The following is a 27,342-nucleotide window of genomic DNA, read 5'->3' as shown; positions in this document are numbered from 1 at the left end:
TTCGCTCTCTGTGTCCATGTTCAGACTGTAAATTCTTTAGGGCAAGAATTCTGTTACTAAATGTTGATTTAGCGCCTACTACAATGGGTATCTGCTCACAGTGGGGTACTACTGTACTACTACTACTACTAAAAAAAAAAAGTAAATATTACTGACAGTAAAAATACAGGTCATCGACTAAAGGTGCATGAAAAGAATTTTGTCCTGTAGGACATCAAAGTTCTTAAAAATTCATATGTCAAGTATTGCCATCTGAACTAAATTAGTTTTGTAGAACTAAGATTTCATGGCAAATAAAAATAGTATATCATCTTAATAAAAGCATCATGTGCAAAGGGAAAATAAAAGCAAGAAAGATATAATTTTATAGTACTTCCACAGTTCTTCTTACTCTGAACTGAAATTCAAAACTACCAAAAGAAGCAGCCATCAGCAGCCACATAATCAATCTGCTGCAAAGCTGGTGCTGGTCTCCAACTCATTTGATACAAAGGACAGTGGAAACAATAGGGAAGTTTGCAGGAGTGTTGTAAATAACTCTAATGCTTTGAATTGCAAAGGGTAGGCAGCCTACCAAAAGTATTTATCAAAGTCAGATTGGAGGAAAGAAACATCACCAAACAGAATAGTGCAAGCCAGATGCTTGGAGATTAAATGGGGTCAAAAATGCAACCCTAATTTTCATAACATCCTCATAAAAATTCACAGGAAACTGCTTTCTGAACCTGTTAAAGAAGATATTTTTTGAAAGCTAAAGTGGAGCTGCACGGTGAGATTCTACCAAATAAGATCAGAATTACAGAGGAAGGGGAAAACAACCTGTTCATTAAATAAAACTAACAACATGAAAACGAATACAGAACAATGGCTAAAAGTAGCTGACAGTTATGTCTAGACTTGTGAGACCAGATTTACATCGTTCAATTTGCACTTGCATTGAAGGTTCAGATCAGAGTCAGAACTTTAACCCCTTCAATGAAGGAACTGGAATTATTGCATACAAGGGAACCAACATACTTGACTTTTGTGAACTCTTCAGACTTGCCCCTAAAAAAGGCTTTTTTAATATTTGCAGCTCCTTTCAACTCTATGTCACTCCCTCTTTATTACTGCACACCATCTGCTGAGCAAACTGAAATCACATAATTGAAAATCAACATTATAGGGATTAAAATGGATGTTATTTTTAGAAGTTACTTAGAAGCATAAAAAATGTTTAGCTGTATTGATGATTTTAATCTCTTTTGTCTTTGACAGTTCAAATTTCAAAGAATGTTCTTATAAAAAATATTTAATTTTTAATCTGTTACACAATGGGTTAGAAAAAAAAAAAGATTTTTCCATCTAACTTTCAAATTCAGAAATATTAGACCAACATGTTCTTGAAATTCTCTGAGACCTTCCAGTTTGGGGTAGTTTTTATCTACATTAGACAACAACATTCAATTAAAAACCCGTTATTCATCTCTAAGAATTCTTATGGCTTTCAGATGAGCTGTTGCTTGCATTTACCTGGAATTTTGAAGCAAGTGCAATTACTTTTTTCCTGTAGAACTAATAATAGAAGAAAGATGTCACTATTCTTATTTTCTCACTGGGACTATTGACTGTATAATTCAAAATATAGAAAACACGGTCACCTGAATTTTATCAACGAGAACTCCCGATCAGTCAGGCTAGTGGTGCACAACACTCAATTTCCATGTGAATTTCTAGAGGTAGAAGCATCAGTAGGATGTTGTAGGATATTTAGCCAAGACTGCACTTGCACTGCTGATAACCTGTATTATCATTATATTAAATCATAACTGAGAAAGTAAAGAGGGGTGTAATAGATAAGGAACTGAGGGGAGAATGTAGGTATGGGATTGGATCAGACTCAGCATATAGATACTGTATTTCTTCCTCACCCTTCAGTAATGAGGTTCTTCAGCTTCTTTAATATGAACACAGATATAAAGGCTAGGCATAATACACTAACACTGCTCTTTTTTGTATAGAAAACCCAAGTCTAAAGTCCATTGAATATTATGGAAGATGTCCCAGGTTTTTTCTATGGAGTACAGACTGCAAAAGAGAGGATTTTATTTTCCAGGACAAAATAAGATGGAGTCTCCTCACATGCAGTGCCAAGATACCAGAAGCCGGAAAAAAGTAAATCAAGGACATATTATTCAGTATCTCTTAAATATAATGAGTGCTAAAGCACACTAGAAATAAATGGAAACATATTTTTAAAGTCCTTATCACACAATTTAGCTGCCATTCAAATACTCAGGAAAAAGCCATCTGACATTTTCACTTACCACTACCAGTTCCTGTGCCAGCAGCACTAGGACAATGCCCAAAGCAGTGACAGGCATTTAATTTCCAGGCTTTGATACTGCAAAACAATGCAGCAAAGAGAAATGAAAACTTAACAAATTGGTTGACAATTTTCTTTTAGACTCTTCCCTTTCATTTCTACCATTCCAATTTACCTCCTGCTGACTTGCAAAAGAAACAGAGTATAATTAATTTGCTTTAGTGGACAGTGGAGGAATACAGAATGCAAATATGGGAACCATAGCTCTGGCATATTTTGGCTGACAGTTTAAACTGTAATTATTATCTGCCAACCATTTGCACAAAAGTGTAATTTTTAATGCAAATAAATTCTTGGAAGAGCAGACAATGAAGTTTTAAGCAATTAATATATGATAACCACATCTGAACATACTGTCTACACTATTTTTGTAAACACAAATTTGAATAAATTGATATATTGATAAGACATGCAGTATAAATAAACCATGCATAGGAGTGACTACGATGTAATTTATTTCTATCAACAATTAAAATATCTCCCATGGTTATAAAGCTCATCTTTCTACATCTAAGGAAATTCAGAAACAAATTCTGTATTTCAGAAGAGAAGTCATGTTACCATAAAAATGCAACTGAAGCACAAGTTGCAAACCTAAATATTCAAAGCCACTATGACTGTAAAGCATGGCTGTGTTTAGTGTTTCTGCAGCCTAAGGATGAGTCTATATTTACAGCTGCCATGCACAAATATGACCTGTGTATCACATACACATTGCCTAACACTTCTGTAAGTCATCAGACCTAGCGCACATGTGCTGCATAGACTGTTCATGATCACATTGCCCAGTCTGATATGTTTGATTAATGCGCGTGCTTGAAGTTACTCTACGACACACGTATATAAAGGCTGTAGCACCACAAGAACTTTCTCTGAATGCAGAGATGATTTGAAGTGTTTCTACTCTCCCCTACCTCCACCTCCCTCCACAGAGCAACCATTCAGTACCCTGTGTTCTGCCACACCAACTGTTTGTGATTGCAGCTGTTTCAGCTAAACATAAAACATAGCCTTCCCAGGTTCCTATAATAAGTCCAGATTGAAATACTTACACATGTGCTGTGCAACACCTGTGCAGCCAGCTCAACACCTTGAAAACATCATGTCAGACCTACTGTATGGGATACAATTGTTATGCACATGGGGAACAGAGCAAATCTTCTGTGTGTGCAAGGAAAAAATACACAGAACATGTGGAGCAGGTCAGATGCTTCCTGAAAGACTTGACTTACTGAGTGAGTGTGGCAGGAATTGAAAGCACATGTGTGGTGGGGCAGGTCTGTCCAAAACTTCCGGAAAGTGTCAGCTCTATTGCAGGCAGACAGCAACTGTGCAGTGCATGCACTCTAACATTTCTTGAAAGAGCCAACTTACTACATCAGATATTGCAGCACAGGATGCAGTTGCTGATGTTCCAGTTGGCTTGCTGTGTTACCAGAAATTTTGGGTAAATGAATATCTCAAAATCTTCATAGATAAAGTTTTTATTCGGAAAGAAGAAAATCTGGAGGTGTGGTATGCCATATTTCTTCTTCAGTAAACTCTGGTGTGAAGAATTGTGTCCTGACTGAAATCCTTTAGTCACCATAACAACTGTAATATTAAAACAGTTGTATCCAGTCTGACACATGACCTTTGTATAAGAAGCTAAAAACTACTACTGAACTGAGAGATGTATACACATGTACAACAGGACAATATTTCCTGTAACTGTGGGATGCTTCATCTCTCTTTTCTACACTCACTGCAGCATAAACGAAGTAATCTAACTCCTCCTCCTTTCACTACAGCCTTGTATCGTTGCATGTTTGATTCAGAACTATGAGACTGACTTTCTCCTTTTACAAAAACACCCCAGCTTATTGGAAGAGGAAGGGGGTTTCCAGGGAAAAGAGTCCTCAGAGATTATGATTTAAGCTTAAAAGCTAGTAAAATAAGTTATTTATTCATCTCAAAACTAAAAGAGCCTGAAAAGAGGTTTCCTTTCACAATTATCCCTAAATCTAAAAGCTTGGCTGCAGAGACCACTAGTCTATCGTCCATCCCACACACTACCCCTCTGTCTGTGAAGCAACTAGAAATGCAACTTTAAATCTATTATACATATACAGGAAACAAAGAGATGATAAAATTGTTATTTGTGCCAAACTCTTTTTGCTTAATGTGCTATTTTGATGTTAAAATGCAATGGAATGGTGCTCTCTGCAGATATGACTAGAAAGCTGACCTAGGCTTGCTCTGTAACTTGCTATACCTGCACATTTAACTTCCTTACTTAAAACTTTGGTGGTGCTTATTGTCATAACCAGGTAGGTGGGCTCAGGTTTCAAGCAGTGGTTGAGCTTAAGAAATAACTAAGCACACAGATGGAGAAGCAGCGTGGAATACTGGATAACACACTGGGTTTTGGAGTGAGGAGACTTCGTTTCTATTCTTGTTATATGACCGTGACCAAGTCGCTTCCTGTTTCTCTGACCCCTTCCACCCTCATCCATCATCTGTCTGCACAGCAAGCTTGCTTTCTTACCTAATAAAATAGGGCCTCTAGGTGATCCTGTAACACAAATAATATCCGTACAATACTTCTTGCCTGTGTTTATTACAACGTGTTCCCTCTATGGTAGTGATTCTAGAGATGGCAACCTATAGCCATCAAACCTCCAGAATACATTATTATCGTAATTCCCAGGGGCAGAACGTTCTTACAAATAAGTGAACCATTAAAGATGCCAAAGGCTTTTTGTTTCATCTGTGCTGTCTAAAACTCCTAGGACACATCAGATGCAAAGATATTTTCAAGCATCAATTAATGTATTTTATCTTACTTGTTTGTGTGGAAAAGCTGGTTTCTGACAATGTATTGGACTACAGCATCTGGCTACTATGTTTTATATATTTTTTTAAACCCGCAATTTAATACACTGTAAGCATGATTCTTCTTTTTCAGATGGGCTTTGATTTTTATAGAAAAGGCTATCAGGACTTACTTGAGAGTTTAATTTGCTCAAACAATTTGTTTCCTTTCTGAACAGTGCAAAAAGGGAACAGAACTTATGCTCAAAGTAAAATGAATAAAGACTAAGCTGAAATTTTTATTACCGCCTCCTAAGAAATCTGAACAATAAGAAAAGTGGAGAAAAGAGTATGAAAGAGAAATACAGCTTTTTCACCATTATCTGAAGACCAAAAATACAACTTTTATTACACGCACCCATAGCTATCAGCTGCCATACAGTCTTTTCTGAGCTACATGCCAGCTCTGATCAAACTGTAGAACAGCACGGATAACAGCTGGCAAATGTAACACACACTCCCTGGTTAAAGTTCATGTCATCGGCAGAGTAAAATGCATAGTGCTAAACCCTAAAATGTGTTTAGCATTCTGGTCTTAACCCTGGAAAGCATTAAGCACACAATTTTCCTTAACCCCTCAGAAGTCTAGGCAGTTCCATTGAAAACAATGAGACCACTTAAATACTAAAAATTAAGTGCCAGCTCAGGTAGGCTGCTGGATCGGGACCAACAGACTTTGCAGATCCAACCACTAATTCACATCCTTGTTTTCAGTTGCATGCCCTTAGATCACCAAGCTGTGCACAGCGCCTGCTCCAGCAATCTGCAGGTAACTGCAAAAGCACTACTTCTGTGAAGGGTAAATGATGTCGCCACAATAAATTCACATAACAGGGGTTAGACCTCACTTATTAGTAGCAAGACCAAGTTTGGTTTATATCTCATATTCTATAAAAATTGCATATATATATATATATAACATATTTATATAACAAATATGCAACTTTAATAAGGTTCTAATATGTTAAATCATATTAAAAAAATTATAAAATAAACCTAAATAAATGATACAAACCTAAACCTAAACTAATGACAAATCTATGCTGAGCAATAAGGAGATTATATCCCTTAAATATCCCCAAGTACATAGACTGTAATAAATAATCATTGACCATCCATCTTTAAGATGGAATATATGCGTTAAAATTATTACTAAATAGTGAGACAAGATAGTTTTTTACATCAGGAAATGTCTGTGCACTGCCATGTTTGTGACAGGGTTTCTTGGGGAGAGCTCTCTGGGTGTAGGTCTGCCCCCTCTGTGAGTCTAACACATCCTCAAAGCATCAAAGTCACTATGGATGTGCTGGTGAGTGATCTGCATATGTACAGTACCTTTCCTCCAGGGCTTTGAATGTTCAGGAATCCTGAAAAAAAAATAGTTCAAACTCTATTCATTCTTCTCCAATTAATTCCCAAGTGAAACTAAGTCGGACTCATGGGTAAAAGTCATGGTTTCACATGCTGCCCATCATGTCTAATGTTTTCTGTTTGGATAAATATATTATACATCTTACTAATCTCATAACTGATTTTTTTTTAAAGTATAATTTACCCTAAAATTTACTACTTAATACCCCATTTAAGCAAATGTCACGACTGGAAAACTCATAACAAAATCTCTTTTTAAATATGGCCTCTTTAGAACATAAGACTATTTTACATGTTTGCATTTAAGAAGTAGAAAATAAAGCTCGGCACAGCCGTTTAATGGGAACAATCTTAAGGCTTGTCCGCACAGGAAGTTAAGCTAAATTAGCTGAAAGGTGTGAATTTAAAGTGCATTACGCTAAAGTGAACTACGGTCACTTTAATTCTGAATGAGAACATTCACACCAAGCTTTAATGCACTTTAACTAATATACTTTAAAATCATATCTTTAGTTAATTTGTCTGAACTTCCTGTGCAAACAACTCCTCTCTAGCACTTACTGAGAGCCACAATATAGATTGATGTGGGTACATTTATAAATATGCCTATTAACCTTAAGACTCCAAGTCAATAAAATTTGGGACATTAAATAAAAATAAGAAATATGTCCTTGACTGAACTTCCTAGTGAATCTCAAACATGTCGTGAATTTAGCCCTAAATTGTATAAAACCATAATACCAACCCAAAGTCATTTAAAAAGAAACACTTGGGTATTGTAGCTAATAATATTATTAATCTATTTCTGAAACAAATGAAATGGAAATTAATAGAAAAGAAAGCTGTATTTTATTTATACACAGCATTGTATTGAGATTGACCAAGAAGGGCTAAATATAAAGGACTTATATTTGAATTGGTTAAAAAAAAAAAAAGCTTCAAATTTCTTTCTTTTCTGAGGGATGTCTGAATATCATGGTTATAAAGCATGCCTCAAATTATCCCGAGAAAGCAAAACAACACTTTGCCTCAGATAACCTACAAAATCAATACTAACCGTGTTCCTGCAGCCACTGCTCAAGCTAAAAAAACCTTTTCAGAAGCAGCTCTTACAGAAAGAGCACAGAGATATACTTAACACCCATGTATATTTACAGAGTGACTTAGTGCTCTGACAGACCAAGGAACAATGGTCTGGCATGACAACCAGCGTTCAAAGACTGCTGCTGTGCTCTGCAGATGAACACGCCAAGTTCAGCTACTAGGAGTCTAGCTTGGAAAAAAAAAAAAAAAGATGCCCTTTGCAAGAGCAGGAATATAATTTATTTTCCAACCAACCAAGCTGGCAGACTGACACTGTGTGTCCTCAGCACACAGGCAGCTCTGGATGCAGCCCCACATATTCTCAAGGTTAAACAGGAGCCTCCCAACTCCCTTGGTAGCTTGTAAGTCTCAAAATATTTCTCTCCCTTCATTAGCCAATAGAGAGGACACTTTCAGTTCAAAAGGGAAAAATTAATAGTGTTGAAATCTTTATTTAACTGATGACTCAGAGATAGTGGCCCATGAAACAGATTTTCTTTAAAAATGGACTGCTAAACCGCCAGTACTGATAGTTGCTACAGCATAAACTTTTTATAAAAACATGATGCTATTCAGCACGCAATTTTTGGTTTATAAGTTGACAGAAAGCTTGAAGTGATTCAAGCACTGGATGTTCTGATTCACTAGGCTACAACAGAATAGAGATTAAAAAAGATAACTACCAGGTGATATATAAATAAGTATTTGTAATAGCATAAAAAAAATTTAAGTTAGCTCACAGAAGGACTCCATCAGATAAAAGCTTCCTTAAATGCATTGATAACTTTGCTCTTATGCGCAGTTTTACACCACCTGCAAGCATTGCGTTAACACCAGTGGCAGCGCTATAGCTATTTACTGGTCAGCAAAACGTAAGAGACTGATGTTCTTGCTCAGGCTTCCTGGGGCTGTGTACTACACATTACAAAACCTACCCAGTGACAAGAGTATCCAGGTCTTTCTGGTATCTTTTTCTGAGTGCAGACTGTTGCTTAGACAACACACAGCCTTATGCTTTGAATCTCAGTTACAACCACTGATGCAATTCTACCTTCTTGTAGTTCCTCTCCTGTTTTCTGCTTTCCCCTACCTGGGCAGCCCATGCCCTGTACTTGAGCACTCAGTTTCCCACAGCTCATTTTTCTGCACTTTCTGCTGCTGGAGCTTTTAACTCATGGTTCATTTTCAGGATGAAAGCCAGTCACAAAATTAACTCTCATACATAAATAGAAAGGCTAACCATTAGGCTGAGAGTCGCATTCAAGGGCAGAGGGAATGTGTGTGGCAAATTGGAGCTGTTTGTCCCATAGCCCCTGCTTGTGCAGTATTTTACTCCTCTCACATCTCACTCAATATCTTCCCTTAATCTACAACATGTTCTCTTCAAAGTCCTTAATTCTGTTGTATGTCATGGAATAAATCCAGGAGAAAAAGCAGTTGTTGCTTCTGCCAATACTACAGCAAATGCAGATACCCTTTACAGAGATGGCCTCTTGGTGTTTACTTCAGCAGTGGGCACTCATGAAACCAGAAGGTTCAAGACTGTAAGTGAAAATGTATGGTCACTTCCTGCTTGTGCAACACTGCACAGTCCTAAACTTTTGGGGTCCCACCGTCTTTCTTGCAACTTCCCCCAAATGAGACTGTTAATATGCTCTAGCCATTCTATCTGAGCTGAAGTTTGGTCATTTTTTACTCTCAGCCTTTTAGAACCATGCTCATTGCAACAGCCTGCTAATGTGCTCTTTGTATGATTAGGAAGAAACTGTCAGCTCCATCTTTAGGTTGTTAAGTCCTTCTCTTCCCCCTCTCTATAGCTTATGCAGTGGGGAATTTGTGTTTGACTTTTTAATTGAAAAGAATTAAAAATAAATATACTTATACAAGTAATTTTAATTTTTAAAAGATTTAAATAAAAACCTAATTAATCTCATGATATGTACAATGGAGCCTTTTGAAGCTATTTCTGCTGTCCCATACTTCTGACAATCCAGGCTTTCACCAAACCATAGGGCTACTTGAAGGAGGGATGCAAATGACAATCCTAGATGTCTTTCAAGTAATCACATGAAGTTTACTTGGAAGAATAGAACTGGTATTTGCAGTCACACTCCAAATGATTATTGCTGTTTGTTCTGCTCCTGGTACAGACATTTGATACTCAGTTCATTTTGGGAAGGAGTGGGGGTCAGAAACAGATTGCTTTGCCATTAATTAAAAAGAAGTCTTCATTTAGTGAAGCAACCCTGCCAGAGCAGCCCATATAAGGCTGCCCAGGCTTTTACAGTAAGCATTTGTGCTTTTGCACAAGAAGAAAGAAAGGTGGTATAATTACATGCTGAACTTCTACATGGTGTAGCATAGCAGGGGTTAAAAGGGTTTCTGTTTTGGTGAAGAAGCACCCCTTTTCAGCCAAAAGCTGAAGCCTGCAGTCTGCAATTAGACTCTGGTTCAGATGTTATCTCTGTCTCAGGAAGAAAGCAAGGCTATTGCTCAGGGCAGGAATAATGCCCTCCTGAAGTTTACAACAGAACACTGCTATCTGAAAGAGCAGAGAAGTAGGAGCCGTATTCAACAGGAGATCCAGACCTTGCTTGGACTAGGCTGACTCAGTGCAGCAGGGACAGTTTACTCTTTTGCTCAGAGATATAAGAGAGGGACATAATGTAATCTACAGAAAGTTGTGCATCAATCTTGATCATTCCTGGTATCACATCCTAGAATACAGGAAATCCTTAAAATAGCAAAAACATTAAGAGAAAACACACATGATGTATCTAATTTGTCCCGTCAAGCCATGAACTAAAACCTTAACTTCAGTGATTATGCCTCAGACATTTAAATGGTTCTAAATTATAAGTCTAGCAGAAGTATTTTTCTAATAATAAGCCATTAATTCTGGCAGTTTCAGACTGTCTGAAGCTAGGTGCATAAACTGTAGCTGCATCAATCAGTGCTGTGTGTCTGGCTATTTCAGGCATTCCTTGTTAGTGTAAAGAAAGAACAGTTTGTGCACCAAGCACAACAGCAGCTGAGATTCCTGTTGATTGATAACTAAATGCGCCGTAGTGAAAATATATTCAGATAGAGCTGAAGAAGCAGGCACAGCAAAGACGTAATGGGGGCGGAGGAAGGAGAGAAGAAATTGGCCACAACAGGAAATTCCTTCTCACGAGTCTTCCAACTAGCTGACAAGATGGATTTCATTCCTGCAGGTAACAGTGCCTTTATATTTAATCTTCTCCAACATCTGTAACTATGCAAATTCTTCACTACTCTATATGCAAGCCCAATTACTGAAAAATTATTCTTGTTCTTCAGGACATTCCTCCTGTATATTGGTACTGTTTCACATATAGAATCCACTGATATGAACAAAGCCTGTGTGTAAAAAAAAGCATATATATAATAGGAAGCTTTTCTGCCAGATGAAGAATCGCTTATTGATCAGAATGAGAAAGATGGAAATTTCTGAAGTCTAAACTGTTGTATTGAGATGTCTGTAGTATTTATTTGCAAAGAGCCCATGGTTTTGCTGTTAAAAATTGGCAGAAGTTCACAAATGTCACAATATTTAAGGTAAAGAACCTTATTTCAAAGGCTTTAAATATCTAGCTAGGAAAAGGAGTATTTTCTGCTGTAAATGTCAGTATCAGTATTATACACACTGACAAGTAAAACTCAACTAATTTGCCAGTTTGGTGAAAGTTTCAATTTTTGGGTTCTCAGCCAAATGTCTGTCTGAACTTCTGAGCTTTGACAGCCTGAAAAACAAGCTAGAGGATTCAGAGCAACAGATTTCCACCATTTGCAAACTGTGAAAACTGAAAGAAAATCTAGGCTATAAAGCTTTGACAAAATTTGGCCCGGATCCTGATTTCATAAAGTAGGTGAGCATCATTACAGCAGTTAGTTAGTAACACAACATTAGAATTTCGTGTATATTGGTCTCTCTTCTAACATTCAGTCAGTCAGTATGAAAAGACTTTTTTCCTCCTATGCAGTAAAATATTAAAGTATGTACTTAAGTCTAAACAGATGCAGTCATTGAGTCAATAACATAAAAAGTTTAAAGTGCAACAAATACTTACCAGTGAGGTGGATACCGCTGTAATGAAAATGCCATGCTGTTAGCACTGCTAGAACACATAGCGAGGAAAAGATGACACCCCGCCTTCATTTTAGGTACCTAAAGAGGGAGTAAATGCTTGCTTTACTGTCAAAGGAGTCAGGCAAGCATCTCCAAAGAGTAACTGAGATTAGCTAAATTTGGATGTTACCTTCCTCCATTGAGGTGAGTCTGGGCCACCCTATTTTGCTATCTAAGCTAAGTGGTGCACATATCTTCTGTACTGAAAGTTAGTTACAATCCAAAGGATGGAACCCTGGATCCACAGGTATATCCAAAAACAAATATGGAACTTTTTTCATACTTAGATATATATTATGACATGCAGATTTATTTTATTTTTTATAATAGCTGAAGATTTTAGGTGTAGTTAAACAAGATACTTGAAAGCTTGAGTCTTTATGAGTGGGAATTCACACAAACATTTCTACCCAATTAATTAATCTGCTTATATTTATGCATGGGCTGAAATATCTTTGTCAATTGATACCTGAAAGGGGAAGAGCTTTATATACAACATCAGGGATGTGATTTAAAAATTTTCTTGTGGTAATAGCAAGATTCAGAGTCCAACTTTCCATCAGAGAAAAAATGGGAAAATGACTACATTGAATTATTTTTTACCCTGAAAGACAAAAGGCCTGTAGAAACACTTCCTTATCAAGACAGCTTATTTCCAGATGTCAGTTAAGCTTTCATTCTTATTCCAGCTCATGACTTTGAGTTTTTCTCATTTTTACTTCTAAGTTCCCTGGCATTATTTTCTCTAATCAGTTCCCTGGCATTACTTTCTCTAATCAGTTGTGAAAAGCACAAAATAAAATGATGCAACAGAGGTTTATGCTCTTGAGAAATCAGCCTCCTGGAGTGACAGCTAAATTAAGAAAATAAATTTCTTGTTTCGTCTTTTTCTTGGCAATTTCCATATAAACTAAAAAGATACCATTCCCCAGCCCATCAAGCCACACCATTCTTGGAAAAAGAACCACAACATTCATTTATACAAAAGAATTTGTCTGGAACAAACTAGGAATGAAGATCAGATTTATTTTTATTTCTTCATGAGTTTCTTGCATGACTAATGAAGGGGCACTACCCTATTCCCGTTGAACAGAGTTAACTCCAAGTTAGCTTCCCCTCTTCAACAAGATAAAAAACTAATATTAGTTGATCAGTCTTGCCTAACTGGGGAAGTGGAGCAGAAAGATCACCTTGTCTTCCCCTCACTTAGAGGACTCACTTGAAATATTGAATCCCATTTGGGCATAGCACTTCAGAAATATTCCACGATGATGGGAGGAATTGTACAGGAAGCAAAAAAGCTAGGCAAGATCTAGAAAATTTAAGCTGTACAGAAAGATCTGGAAGAATGAAGGCAATATTTACAGGCATGAAAAGCTGCTACAAAGAGAAAGGCAATAATCTGATCTTATTCATAGTGATTTGGACAAGAATTAATGGCCTTAGGCAGCATTCAGAAAGGTTCAGGTTGGGCATTTGTAAAGGCAATAAAGCATGTCAGCCAATTACTTGTTTGACTGTTGCACTGCAATATTGAAAATATTAAAGAACAGGCTGGATATAAATGTCAGGGGCGACAGAAGTACAACTCCTTCACTGTCATAGGCTCAAACATTTTCTAAACAATATGAAAAACACTTAGGGCATAATAAATATATTTAGCTGAAGCATAGTACAAGGAATTGGAAAAGGGCCAATTTGTTAAATTAGTATAGTATGGCAGTGTGAATAAGTATAAAAGTAAAAATATCGATACATGAAGCAAGAAGCTGAACTCTCAAGAGGAAGCATTGAAGAAGGAAAGTGCTATAGCAAGACATGCCTTTCCTGCATACAGCCTTAACATAGCTTTGAATGATGTCTAGAAAGGATGCTGGTAAGAGACTCAGTCTATTTTGTTATTTCCCTTTTTCTCTTCTGTCTCCATGTTTCCCATTTTGCAATGAAAACCTTTCCTTTTCCCTTTGTTGAAACAATTTTCTGTTTGCAATAAGCTTGCCTGGTGCAGAAGCAGGTGCAGGTGAATAAGACATTTGCTCCCATTCACTGGAGGTAATGAATACAGATAAACCTATGCAATATGCACAGGTAAACCCTGGTATGCCTGTGACCAGGGCACATTTGTGAGATTACGTGCTTCCTAGAGGCCTTTAAGAATGAAGACTGATGTTACTGGGTGCTCAAATTTGGGGAGAAGCATCCCACTTTTCAAAAATATGCTACTGTGACAACTAAAGTCCACCCAGGAAATGGCCCATACATTTCACTAATGTTCAAATGGCAAGATTTTGCAAAGGGGCCATTGGGATTTATAGAGGTTCCCATTACAGATATCAGACCAATATGTTCAATCCTTAAATTTCAAAATGAAAAGCCAAATAAAATTTCATAGGGAAATGTAGCATGCTCAGGTGCCTGGCTCATGTGAGCCAGTTTTTGTCTTTGTATTTCTAGTTGCAATGAATACACTTAACTGAGGCAGAAAAAATGGCTGTGGAGCCTTTAGGTCCCACTCCTGTATCAACAGCACATTGCTGAGGAACAAATACTTCAGTACACTAGGATGGGATGACATAAAAATCCTCCCATCTTCCCCCCTACACAGTGACCGCACTTAATTTTCACAGCAGTTAGCAAATACTTTAATTTTACCACTTCTTCCTAAAATGTCTGACCAAATGTACCACATAAAAGCCCTCCCCACGCACTATCAAGCAGACAAGGAAAAAATAGGTAAAAATAACATTTCATTTTCCAAATCTCCTACAAAGTTTAGTCTGATGCAAACTGGGGTGATCTGTCTGCTACCAGTGATTGTCTTACAGACCATGAAACCAAACGCATGAAGTTGGTGACAGTCTATTTTTATGTTCCTACCATACAAGTTTGGTCACAGCTTCTCAAAGGATGCATAGCTGTCCTCATTTGAACTTGTAGGAAATCCTCAGTATCCCCTTTTATGGATTAGGTATCCTTTATATACAGCCAGATGGAAACTTTTTCTTTTTTTTTTTTTTTTCTTTTCAGTTTTGCAGTCTGGATTGCAAGCTCTGCTTCTGTCTGTTCATTTATTTCCGTTTCCTTTTAATAAATGTTGCATTTGTCTATGCAGGAAATTACTGCAAATTACACTGCGACATGAATTTACAGCATACCATTTGCAGTAATTCCCTGTGTTAATCCACTCCTCATAACCCAAATCCTTAGAAAGTGGAATAAACTGTCTTGTACTTACTGAGTGTTCAAAGTGACCACACAGTGTTACTGCATATGCTAAGGCACATAAACTGACACCTCAGCTTCCTTTGCAGCAATTTTTCTATTAGCTATTTAATATTTTATGTGACATTTCAAAAATATCTTGAGACGTGTATTATGTATCTGTTGGTGCCTGATTTTGCAGGTTAAAAATCCAGTTCTTCCTGTATAGATCTTGGAGTCCAACCATTACGTCGAAAAATGAAGTGACTGTCCAATAAATACAGATTTCTAAAAGTCACTGTTTCAAAATACTGTTTGTACAGAAGCACAAGCTGTTATTTTTTTAAATGCCTGCTGAATTCTCAGCACTCCAGAGAGATCACTGTCACATATACGGTGGAAGTCATTACTAGTGGATATAAAAAAACACTGTAAGAACTTTCAAAAGCTATCCATTCCTCTTCAGATTTAGAAAATTGAACCATTAATGATGAATTTCACCTTTATAATCATGTACAAACTATTGGTGTTTCAGTACAGAGAGGAACCAATTCATCCGATTTTCTTTATAGCCTATTTCTATAACCCTGTGCCAATTTGTATTACCATCTGCAAGATTTTTCCTAGTCACATCTGAAAGACAAGCACACCAGAAGACTCCAGTAAATCTACTTTGCACAAAACCAAGGTGTCTCTCTCTCCCCAGCCTTCTCTATTTACCAAATACGGTGCACATTTTGTGTAGTAGCACTCAGCTACTAAAAATGACAACACAAATTTAGTAAAACTGAAAGTTTTCACCAGCTGAAAACTGGAACTTTACAAATGACCAACTGTTAATGAATATTTTTATCAACTCTACAGAACAGAGAACTATGAACAGAAACCATAACTTCCAGAAGGAAGAAAAAGGTTGGATCTATAAGAGAATTCTTCTTACTCTTCTAATACAGAAGTATGAAGAAAAAAAAGAAAAAGTATAAAGAGCAAAGTCTGAATTATGATCTGTCGAGATCCTTAATGTTACAGATTGTGGAGTGGGGGAAGGGATACATTAGAGAATAATTAAACTTTTTCAAAATAAAACAATTTAGTAATACATGGAAACATGGAATGGAGTTTTATTATGTTTGTAACCATACTGGTGTTACATTTCAGTTCTTGTGGGGAATACAGGTTAATAACTCCAGTCGGAAAGAATATTGTTGTCAAGTTTAAGGACACAAACCAGTTACTCTGTACCCTGTACAGCAGACAACATGAGACATTTCTACTATAATCTGCACTTGGTCAGCTCTAAAATATCTAATTAAAACAATTATTCTAGACTTTAATTGTTTATTTTTATTACTGTAATATCAAGAGGCCCCTGCTGAAACTGGGGCTATATGTTCTACAGACACCCACTCAGTAAGAGAACTCTTTCCTCTTCAAGGTTTCAGTACGAATAAGTCACAGCAGAAACAGTGATGTGAAGAGATGATAGTTACGTGTGATTATAGTAAGTAGTGGTAGAGACATGATAAACAGCTGACACTGCTTAGTTCCACTGCAATGCAGTGTCTGACGAGTTGTATGTCTTGGGTTTTATGTATAATTTCAACCTTTTCTTTCTGGACAATGATAAAAGAATAGCAAAATGAAGCATGAGCTACTGCATGCCCAGCTGCTGGGTACTAGAAATTTCATGATTCTGATCATGAAGACCCTATGACTTTCAGTACAACATCTTTCCATTGTAAGACAGAAAACACATTATCAGATTCATAAAAGAGATATCAGTATAAATAAGCTAATTAATTCTCCAAAACAGCTTTCGGAAGCTAAAATCACAGCTCATTGAAATCAGACAAAAAAAACTTGCATTAACTTCAGAGGATTTGGATTATATTTCCTTTCCCTCACAAAACCCCTTTATAATGTTAATATGAAATCCCATGATGTGTTTAAAAACCTGTTTGAGGAACATAGTGGCCTAAGTAACATGGACTAGACAATCTAGCCACTTGTTGGGAAGCCCATCACTGCTGAAACCAGGTCCTGTAAGGCAAGCTTTGTGAGCAGGATAAAAGTCCCAATAAAGTAGGCTGGGTACTTTGAAAGAAGTATGGCATATTACATTTTATTCCTAACATGCATACATCGGTCAGTGTCCTGAACACAGCAGTCTTTCTTAACTCACTGATTTAAAGCAAGAAAGACCCAATATGCACACTTACTTATTCAGACAGCTGATCTTGATGAGGCAAGATCCATGAGTAAGTGTTTGCGAGAGTAAGTCTGAGACACACAATTCGTAGATTTTGCTGGGTTTATAACTAAATACACTAGATGTCAACAACTTAAATAAAAACTTTGAAACATCACCTTTTCAATAGCAATATTAAGCTCAGCAAAAATTTTCAAATGAAAAAAATCACACACAACAAATATGCTTGATCTCAAAGTACAGGTTCTCAGCATCATACCTAAGCAATGCATTACCATTACCTTTCTTCTCTCTACAGATTCCTGCAGGGGAGTTCATTTATAAATCATATAAAACGTTTACAATTAATCATCCTTTAGAAAAGATACCAGAAACCTGAACAGAGTTCATAACAAACTATCAGGCAGAGAACTATCTAATATCTATAAATAATATTTAGCTGCAAGATACAAATGGTGGATAGAACCACATACATTTATCTCCCACTTATCCACCTCTGACTGCAAAGGCACACTTCTCTGTGACCAAATAGCCCGGTAGACTAGCAGGTCATAGGCTAAAATATTTTTACTTTTCCCATTACCATCCTCCTGTAGATTCTCTCCTCTCCCTATCCCAGTTCCTTCTTTGTTTCTTGAATCATGAGTGTAAATATAATCCTAACTCTAATTTTAAGGCACAGGAACCAGGCTGTGAGGACTGGCAATTCTCAGTGCAAATACTTTCCCAGCTCTATTACTGTATACCTTGGGTGTAAATAAATAGCCATAGGACAACAACAGCAGATATCAGGTAGAGAAACTCTTTTGCCATTCTGTTTTGTTCCTTCAATAGAGTAGTAAAGAACTGCTGCTGTTCAATGGAGACAACAATGGGAGAAGATGGGAGCTGTCTGGAGCAGTAGTTATCACCAAACTGTGAACAGCCATTGGGAACGAAAGAAATTTCAGCTCCTCCAAAATACTTTTTCCCTCCACCCTGTTTTTTTTTTACATTACTCAGAATCCAGTATGCTCTCCAAAACTTCATTTTCCTACCATCTTACAGAGTTTTTAAAATGCCTAAAACGTCATGCCTGTAGCAGTAGTAGCAGTGCCTCAGTGAAGAGTGCTAGGATTATACAAAAGGAATTATACAACGGAGGTCACAGTTAACATAATCAACATTACCTAATTAGACATGGGATCTTTTATGTGTCAGCAAATTTGGTTTTTAAGAGCTCCTAACAACCAATCATCTAGTTTAAATTCCAACTCAAAGTAAAATGCTATGTTGATTATTGTTAAAGAATAACTTTCTGGCTACTTATTAAATAGAAATTGAATTATTACCTTTATTCATGAGCCAAAAAGTACTGTCACACAAGACAGAATCCAATAAAAATAGTATTTTTTTTCCATATCCTTTTGCAGCGGTCATGTATCAAATTTTCCATATATAAAATGCCTAGTGATATATATACTTTTCAAGTGGTACAACTGGCTAAATGGTAATTCTAGTTCAATGGTAACTTCTGAACAAATTTGGTACACTTTATTATAATTATTTTTGAAAAACAGTTACAATTTAAAATATTATTACGGAAACTTCAAGCACTAAAATCAAACATTCAGTGAAATATTTCAGACTTTTCCCTTTGCTTTTCAAAAGTGCACTGACTACATATGTCAGCTTTCATGACATATTATTTTAGTCATTAAAATGTAGGACTTGAAATCCGTATCCATTTCAAGTGACAATCTGATCTAAAACTTACTTTGGCTACAACATTGTGTTTCAGTCTGAATATATAGTGTCCTTTTCCAAAAGAATTTGTTACTCCCCTGGTGATGCATGATAGCTATTGTATAATCTTGCACTGCCCCCAAAAAGAGAGGCTATAGAATCCAGCCTTTACAAACAGAGATTTATGAACTGGCAAATATTTGCTTGAGACAATTGCTGACCTCAAAGGAACATCTTCAGGAGAACAGGCATGCTGAGCGTTGCCATATGATTCACACGAGGATTAGCTCTGAACAAAAGCTGCAGCAACTTTGTATTTAGAAGAAACTTGGATTCAGGTACATACTCCCAGCATGACTCCATGTGAAATTTAAATCCAGAGATCATTAATTTTGACACTGTCAGAATGCAAAACGAAAAGGAGACATTAGCCTTTTTAAGAAAGAAATTAGAAAAAGGTGTTTTAGGAACCTTCTGCAGATCTCTGTCTTCCTCAGCTCACTGTCTGTCTGCCTTTAAGCAGGAATCTAATCCTTGACTCAGTGCCATTATATATGTGTTTCTGATATGTTTCCGGGGAAGGCAAGTTTAGACTTTAAGTTCATACTTAACTTCAAGATATTCCTTCAAAAGGCATTCCAAACTTTCAAGGCTTACTACTATGGAATGAACTTGATGTGAATCAAACATGAGATGATCCTTAAAACATGGGCATGAATATGACACTAAAGAAGGATACAAAATCAGTGAAGACTTTTTTCAGGTCTTTGTTTTACTTTTTAGATCAAAGAGAACTATTTCTAGAGACAGAGAAGAAGGGACAGTGAAGTGATAAAACGTTTATTGTTTATTTTTAAGACCATGCCACTTATTTTTTTCCTGCAACAGTCCCAGGCAATACACTAGGATCTGAAGGATAAACCTATGACTACATCTATTAAAATTAAGAATAGCTTCCACATAGCAGACTCTACAAAAACACATTTATGTACTTTCTTAAAATGGTACTGAAAATGTAGCAAGAGAAGGGAAAATAAAGGATTCTATGCACTGAATGTAAGAATAAGAGAAAGGAAGTAAGAATAGGCAACATCTACAAACAAAAGCAGATAAAGAAGTAAAATCAACTTTTCATATGATGGGAAAAAAACAAACTCCACAAACCTCATGACTTAAGAAATAATAGAAGCAAATGATCGCAAGTGAGGGTGTGAGGAAGTCATACTGATTCTCCTTAGGGCCATCCATTAAGAATCTATTGATAGCATTCAAGTAGAGAGAAGAAACATTCAGTCTTTTCATATGTATTATATTTGTGAATTTGAAAAAGACTTCAAGACACAGGAGGCCTGGTTAACAATTTGAAGGCATGAAGGTACTAGATTTAGTTCACCTTAAAAGCCAGGTTGTTCTTGTGGTTCTTTAGAGAGTTTGTCTTCTCATCAACATGGAACAAGCTAAACCCATTGCTGCAGCGTTTTCAGAACTGCTGTAACCTATGTCAGCAGGTGTACACTAGCATATACTACCATAACAATTGCATTTTGCTCAGTGATACAACATGGCTAAAAATGATGTCAGGGTAGTGAAAGACTTGGGGCGCTTTGTCTAGTTTCAGGGCCTCCGTCTATATACACAACAAGCTGGGATATTAGTTCCATGGACTCGTCATCTCTCTAGCTATGGTACCAAGTTTGCCATGTAGATGTACCCAGAATCAGTACTTAAATGATACAAGAATCAAGACTAGCTACTTTGCTGAACAGCCGCTACGGACTGTATATGGTAACTAGTGTTGGCTTCTTAAATCTTTTAAGGCTCTGAAAATTCCAGACCAATTCCAGGATTAGAAACAGATGTGTAAGAGCCATTCACAATTCCTAGGTTTTCTAGCTCTCCCTAGAAAAGATTCTGAAAAGTTTTTAGCGAAGAGGATGCCCTCTGTCTACTTGCACATGATAACAATCTATTTCAGCAATGGATCAGGTGAATCTTGACAGATTGCTAGGGGCAATATCACACCAGACTATCACACCAGTCCTTGTTTCAGGACTACAATATAAAAAGCCATGATCTATGCATGAACTAATATATGATTTACTTTTGAACCAGAGGTATCTTGGAGGAGTTATGGCTGCTGCTCCTTTAATAAATAAATCAGACTGAAAAAAAGAATTACATTGTAAGCCTTGCCTTTTACTTAGTGATGAAAAATCATATGCACATAAAAATGGTAAAATCCTGAAATTTAATCTGTATGTGATTATCCTCACTAAAAGCATGAAACTTATCCAAATTCTTGGCTGCCAGCTGCATAAAGCTTCTCTTAACTCTTCCTATAGGCCAATTATCATTCGTTTAAGACTAACATCCACTTTTTCTCAGTTTCAGCTTACTCTATATATGTGTTCTATATGTGAAGCATCGAGAAATTGACATAGGTGTTGGTAGCAATCTTATCTACTTCTTCATCAAATCCTTACTTCTAGTTCTAAGACATATAGCTCTTTTGTAGATTGTTAGAGTTCTTGTTATTTACTTAGATTCTGGGTGAAGTGATCCCTTAGTACTACTTCCTTGTCTCCAGATTTCTGGGGAGGCTTCGTTTATGTTCACAGTGTACTTCAAAGGCTTAGATGAAAGGCACAGTAGAACTACTAACAGCAGTACAAACATTAAATCTGAAGTAACTCAAAGTGCCTCTCAGTGGCTTATTCATACAAAATCACTAATAGCAGGTCTGGCAAAAGGACTGACATTTTTGTTTACCAGAATGAAAATTTTCTACCCAAAAAGATAGGGTAAGTGACCAACAAGGGAATTGTAGAACTGGACACCAAATGGAGATGGGGGAAACAAGAACATCAATCTGTAATAACTTAAAATCTTTTCTTAAAAAAAATAAAAGGATGATACAATGGATGCTCTTCACCTGTTATACGTACAGAAGTTATAAGTAAGTTATACGTACAGAACTATAATTTGGAACTCAGACACGGCCTGCTAAATGTAAAATATTTTAACTCTGTACTTTAGCTGGTATAACTGATTCGTGCAGAAATACTGTTTGAAGTAGTGCATAAAAGAAGGGAAACAAAAACGCAGAGAGAAAAGAGAAACAATTAATTTCAATTATACTACATTATTGCCTTCATCATTATTCAGACACAAGAGCTAACATTGTTCTTAAAGGTGCAAACATTGCTATTTTTCTTTCTTTAAATTGGAGCTAAGAGAAAAATTGTAAATGATCATGCAAAAGGAAGTGTTATGACCATTTGAACCTGTGCTCATCTAGGAAGAGCTCAGTGGTACTAGGTGCTGTACAAGTACATAGCAAGTGATACGCAGATGATTAGCATTGCCAAGGAATAGGAAAAGTATTATGAGAACATTATTGACATGACTGTGGATAGCTGATGCATGACACTTCTGCAGTTACTGCGCATGTAGTTGCCAATGACTATTTTTTTTTCTGCAGTAATCACATTTGAAATTAGAGCAACTAAGTTGCCTGTAGTGGTAAATGCATTCAATGCGACATTAGGAGATTCATCTGTAGGTGTGGAAAAAAAGGAAGCCTGCATCCAAATGATCAGAATGCAGCACTATTTGTCAAAATACGAATTCAAATGCCTGAAATTTATTTCAAATGTGATGAAAAATTGTGAGCAGAGGAGACAAATTCATCCCTTATGCAAGTCTCCCACAAAATAACTGGCTTAAAATTGGATGAACTCAGATGTCTCTTTTTAGATAAAACGATTGCAAACTTACAGAGTTTATGCATTAAGCTTTTCAACTGACGTTGGCAAGAGCTCTTGTAATATATAACACCTCAGGGACAGCAGAAAAAGTGTTTACTTCAAAACATGCAGATTAATTTCCATTATTTTATAATATGCTGGATTTCATTGAAACACAGCTACAACTTCACCAATGCTATAGCTATTTTGAGGGAAATGAACTGCTCTATTTCTGTAATTTATACACCTTTATACACATTTTTTAATGCATATGCACATATCTCCTGTATCTGTAGATATTGCACCATGAAGAAAAGCAACTTGATCAATCTACAGAAAAGTTTAGTTAAATCTTCAATAAATGAGGAATACTTTATCTCAGATTCTGCACACATTATCATTAACTTCAAAAGCAAATACAATTTTGCCAAGCAATAGGGTATATTTCTACAGTAGTTCACAGTCCTTTCAACATCCTCATGGTGTATCATCTCCATTAAGTGGATGGGGAAGGAAAACAGATAGGTGAGGTGACATGTCCAGGGCTATAAAGGAAGTCAGTAGCACAATAAGGACTAGAACCCAGTTGTGCTAACGTTTTAAAGCCCTGAATTGCTAAATGCAGACATAAGATCAAAATGGTAAACAAGGTAAGCATCACATAAGTACCCCTCTTTCAAACATACATGCCTACTGGTAAGTGCTGGACGCTTCTGGTTGCCAGCCAGTAAACTTTCCCCCTCCACAGCATGAACTCTGTTTGTGTGCCAGTTCACTTACCCATGATTATCATTTTTTCTGTCTGATGAGCGTGGAACAATTGCCTTTCGAGCACTGGTTAGGTAGAGACGGAAGAACTGTTTGCCTCCAGCCCAGCTGTCGGAGTCTCCATGCAAGATGCTGTGCAAAATGTTGAGTTAAAAGAAAACACGAGTAGGGAGAAAAGAGAGCTCTCTGAGAACCTCCACATGGTTCCTGTTGCTAAGGGAACCACTCCCTTTGTCTGCATAGGTTAAGAACGGCTGCTTCGTTTGGAGTCTGTCTCTTAAGTACCGAAAACAGCACAACAATTTCAGGAAGAAAAAACCCTCTGGAGTATCTTAGGACCAGAGCAAAAATGAAGATGCCTAGGAACTCTTACATTAAAATCAGCTATTAATAGTTGATTTGGGGTGACTCCAGGGAGGCTGTAGAACTCATCTCTGCCATCTGATGGGACGATATACCACTGCAGACAGTTTAATTTAGTTATTGTAATCAGCTATTGGGATTAAGGTAGCTGATTACAGCAAGATAGATCAAGAAACCAGATACAATTTACTACAGCAAATGGAAAGAGATCAACAGCAACAAATACAAGTATTTAATAGGTACTCATGACAGACTATAGCAGAGAGATGCCTTTACTTCCATAAGCTCCTATAAAAATCCAAGCCAGAATCCTTAACTCCGTTCTTGGTGATTGCTCTCTCTCTCTGCTGCCTCTCTTCCCCTTGGGCCAGCACTGCATTGTCTCCGTGCTCCTGGACCCCAAATATTTGAGAATTTACCTTCTGTACAGGCCATTGGTCTCAGTCCGATTCAGCATATGGAGCTAGGGATCCCTGTTTTGTATCTGTCTCCCTCCTTGCTTTTAAGAAATACATCAGGATGCACGCTTCTGGATAAAGGTGATTTATCTGTGAGTTTGGGGTCATATAACAATAAGATCTAATAGAAATTGTTGTGAAGGTTATTATATTGGGAAGATAAACACCTGGAATCTAACCTCAAACTTTCTGTTTGCATTCAGAAAATCAGCCTTTGTATGAAAACATACAGTAAAATATGCATTGCACAAAACAATCATCTCTCTCTCTCTCTTTGAGGTGACATGAAAAACAGTATCCCAAAATACTGTGACTGTTTTCTTTTTCTGTACAATTACTTGTTTCTACCTTAATACTATGGGGTAGAAATGGCCAAAGACCTGGATCCAGATCCAAATTTTCAAGCATAGACTCAGTCCCTAACACATCCAGAGAACAATCAGAAAAATTTGTAAGGTCATGTCTGAATGAGAGGACAAAAGTTCAAAATCAGAAATGATGCACTTCTGTATGGAAATCAAATTTTTCTCATTCCACCAGAGAGCAGCTGTGAGTGCCTGCAACAGTGGAGAGAGGTCAGAACTAGTTCAGTCTTACTGTAAGGAGACGCGCTTCACTTTATGAAAGGTAGTTCCTGAGGAAAGTCAGTGCCAGTGTTCTTCTATTTTCAGGAGAGTTGATTTTTTTCCCCTCAGTCAGATTGTTGCTCTTAGAGAACACTAGTCAGATAACAATACGAGACGTCTTTGCTTACACACCACAGTCCAGCACTGATTCTTTGACATAAAGGCCTGAAGAATTCAGCTGTCACTTCATTGCACATGTAGAATTGTGTTTACAGCATGATATGTGTTGCTCCCCCCCCGCCTTTTTCCTCTCACCCCAACGACTCAAATAAAGCAGTCGAGGTTGCTTTGTAGAGAGGCCTTTCTACTCTCCTTTGCAAAAAGATTAGGAGATTAGAGAGGGCAACGAAGAGTTCAGTTTAGGGACATCAGAAAACAGCCATTAATATGCAGGTTTCTGTTGCATCATTTTTAATAAGGAACAATTCACGTGAAACCAGTTTAAAAGCTTATGATTTTATTAATTCTAAAAATTCCTTTCAGAGGGTTGATTTGAATTGCTCAATCCTTTATATATGCATACAAATATCCCATTTTCACCTCCTTATTGCTAGACTGATGCCAAGGTTAATGCAAGCAAAGAATATTGGGATTCTGTGCAGCCACAGTAAGGGAGATGACAGCTTTTAGGACTGAAATAAAGTTTCTACCAACACACTTTTTACTCACTTTCTTCTATTATTAATACTTGAGTATTTTGCTGATCAATCCCATTTTATTGATTCAGAATAAAAGGGCTTTGGGAGAAATTTCAGATCACATTGAAATTTTATGAAAGAGCCAGGGACAGTATCAATTCAGCTCTGCTACAAAATGCCCCCTACAAAAAGGAACCACTCATGGTTTTCTCCCTTATTTTGACTATGAAATAAATGTTATCTCTTTAATAGCAGTTTTAGCATCTTATACAGGAAAGATGTTCCCTTGCTTTGGAGAACGTTTAACATTTTCTTTTTATTACAAAGGCAGCAGTTTTTTGGTGGACTAGTAGTTGGTCTGAGACTTGATGACCACAGCACCACGTTACACAGAAGTGGAATTCTACTCAGGAACCTTTCTTTGATGAAATAGTAAGAAGTTTATCTATTACTATAAATCCCAGCTTCTCAAAAGCTCAATTGAAAAATTAACTGCTTCAAGTACTGATCTCCTAAAGAGTCTGACTTTGTTATGCTAATCCAAGGTATTAAGAATAATCAGAAAAGGAATTCATTAATGGCTACTTGAATGAACTGCTTTTTGTCTCAGACGTGAACACATCCCCCCGGTCAGAAATTACCTAACACAGTGTGATTGAAGTTTATTTATTTACTTACGTATAACAAGCAACTGAGCAGTTTGCAGTGCATGAAATGAGGCTATGGAAAAGTACACTACAGTGCTCCTGCTTTCAGACAGAATTTCAGTATATATGCCTATTTTCTGTTCATTATTCAGCAAACGACATTGAAACTCACTGCCCCCTCCGTCCACAGACTAAAGTTAGTGACCAAGACAGGATTACATGACTTATTTAATACGTCCTAAGAGGAATTTTTAAAATAAATATTTAGAAAACTCTAAAAATATCATCTTGTTTTGTTAAGGTTAAGTATGTGAACACCTTACCTGGTACAAATACAGATCTTGTTATGCAGTGAAAAACAGGTGCAGATGGAACTGCTGATAGCCTCAATGATGATAATGCAACATGCAGTTGCACAGGAACCAGAATTTCCCTTATGAGGAATTTTTTTCATATTCCCCAATTTTTTCAGTTACAACTTGGAATGAAAATTCCAGCATGAGAAATTTTCCATAGGAGGGTCATATTTAAAAGACCCTCTATGTAAAAAAAAAAAAAAAAAAAAAAAAAACACCAAACATCTTTACTTCTTTACTTTGAATGAACTGACATGGATTTAAATGACCTGTGAGAGTATGTGTATGGTTGTATGTGCATGTATAAGGTTTCTTGTCCACTTTCGGGAGCCCAGACTCCCATCCTTTGTGGCAGTCTGCCAAACAGGCCAAGAACGTGAAGAAACTTGACTTTCTGGCTCTATTCCAGGTGAGATGCCGGGGAGCTGAGAGCTGGGAAAAGCGGGCGAGCTGGCAGGAAACCAAGCACATTTCCATCAAAAATTTCATTGGAATAGACATTTTCATGCAACGTGTTAGGTTTTGGTGAACTGGCATTAGCTGAGACAAAAATGTTCCACTGGAAAGTTTCCAACTTGTTCTAGTGCTGAGATTTTGACACTTGGACCTCCTATTTTTCATTCAACTGAAAAAATGGATTTCTATTTCCCAGTGTCAGGCATAGAGATAGTATATAGTTTATAGTGCTACTGATTGTCTAAAATTATTTGCCCTGATACTGTAAAAAGAAATCTCATTTTGCCATGCTACAGCAAGTGCTGATCTCCCAAACCTAGACTGATA

The 27,342-nt window shown here is 36.9% G+C and overlaps 1 protein-coding gene across 1 annotated transcript in view; it reads right to left on the bottom strand.

Annotated features, from left to right (window-relative positions):
* ANKFN1 (ankyrin repeat and fibronectin type III domain containing 1) overlaps positions 1-23,816 on the bottom strand; it is a 104,193-nt gene extending 80,377 nt beyond the window's left edge. Inside the window, exon 1 of the mRNA XM_040530641.1 lies at positions 23,484-23,816. The gene's annotated coding sequence lies outside the window, so the exon portion shown is untranslated. The remainder of the gene's footprint in view (positions 1-23,483) is intronic.
* Positions 23,817-27,342: the final 3,526 nt, after the last annotated feature.

Source organism: Cygnus olor, chromosome 18 (genome assembly GCF_009769625.2).
Source record: "Cygnus olor isolate bCygOlo1 chromosome 18, bCygOlo1.pri.v2, whole genome shotgun sequence".
NCBI classification, from domain to species: Eukaryota; Metazoa; Chordata; class Aves; order Anseriformes; family Anatidae; genus Cygnus; species Cygnus olor.
Note: the sequence above shows the minus strand (reverse complement) of the source record. Positions and strands in the feature narration are given on the sequence as shown.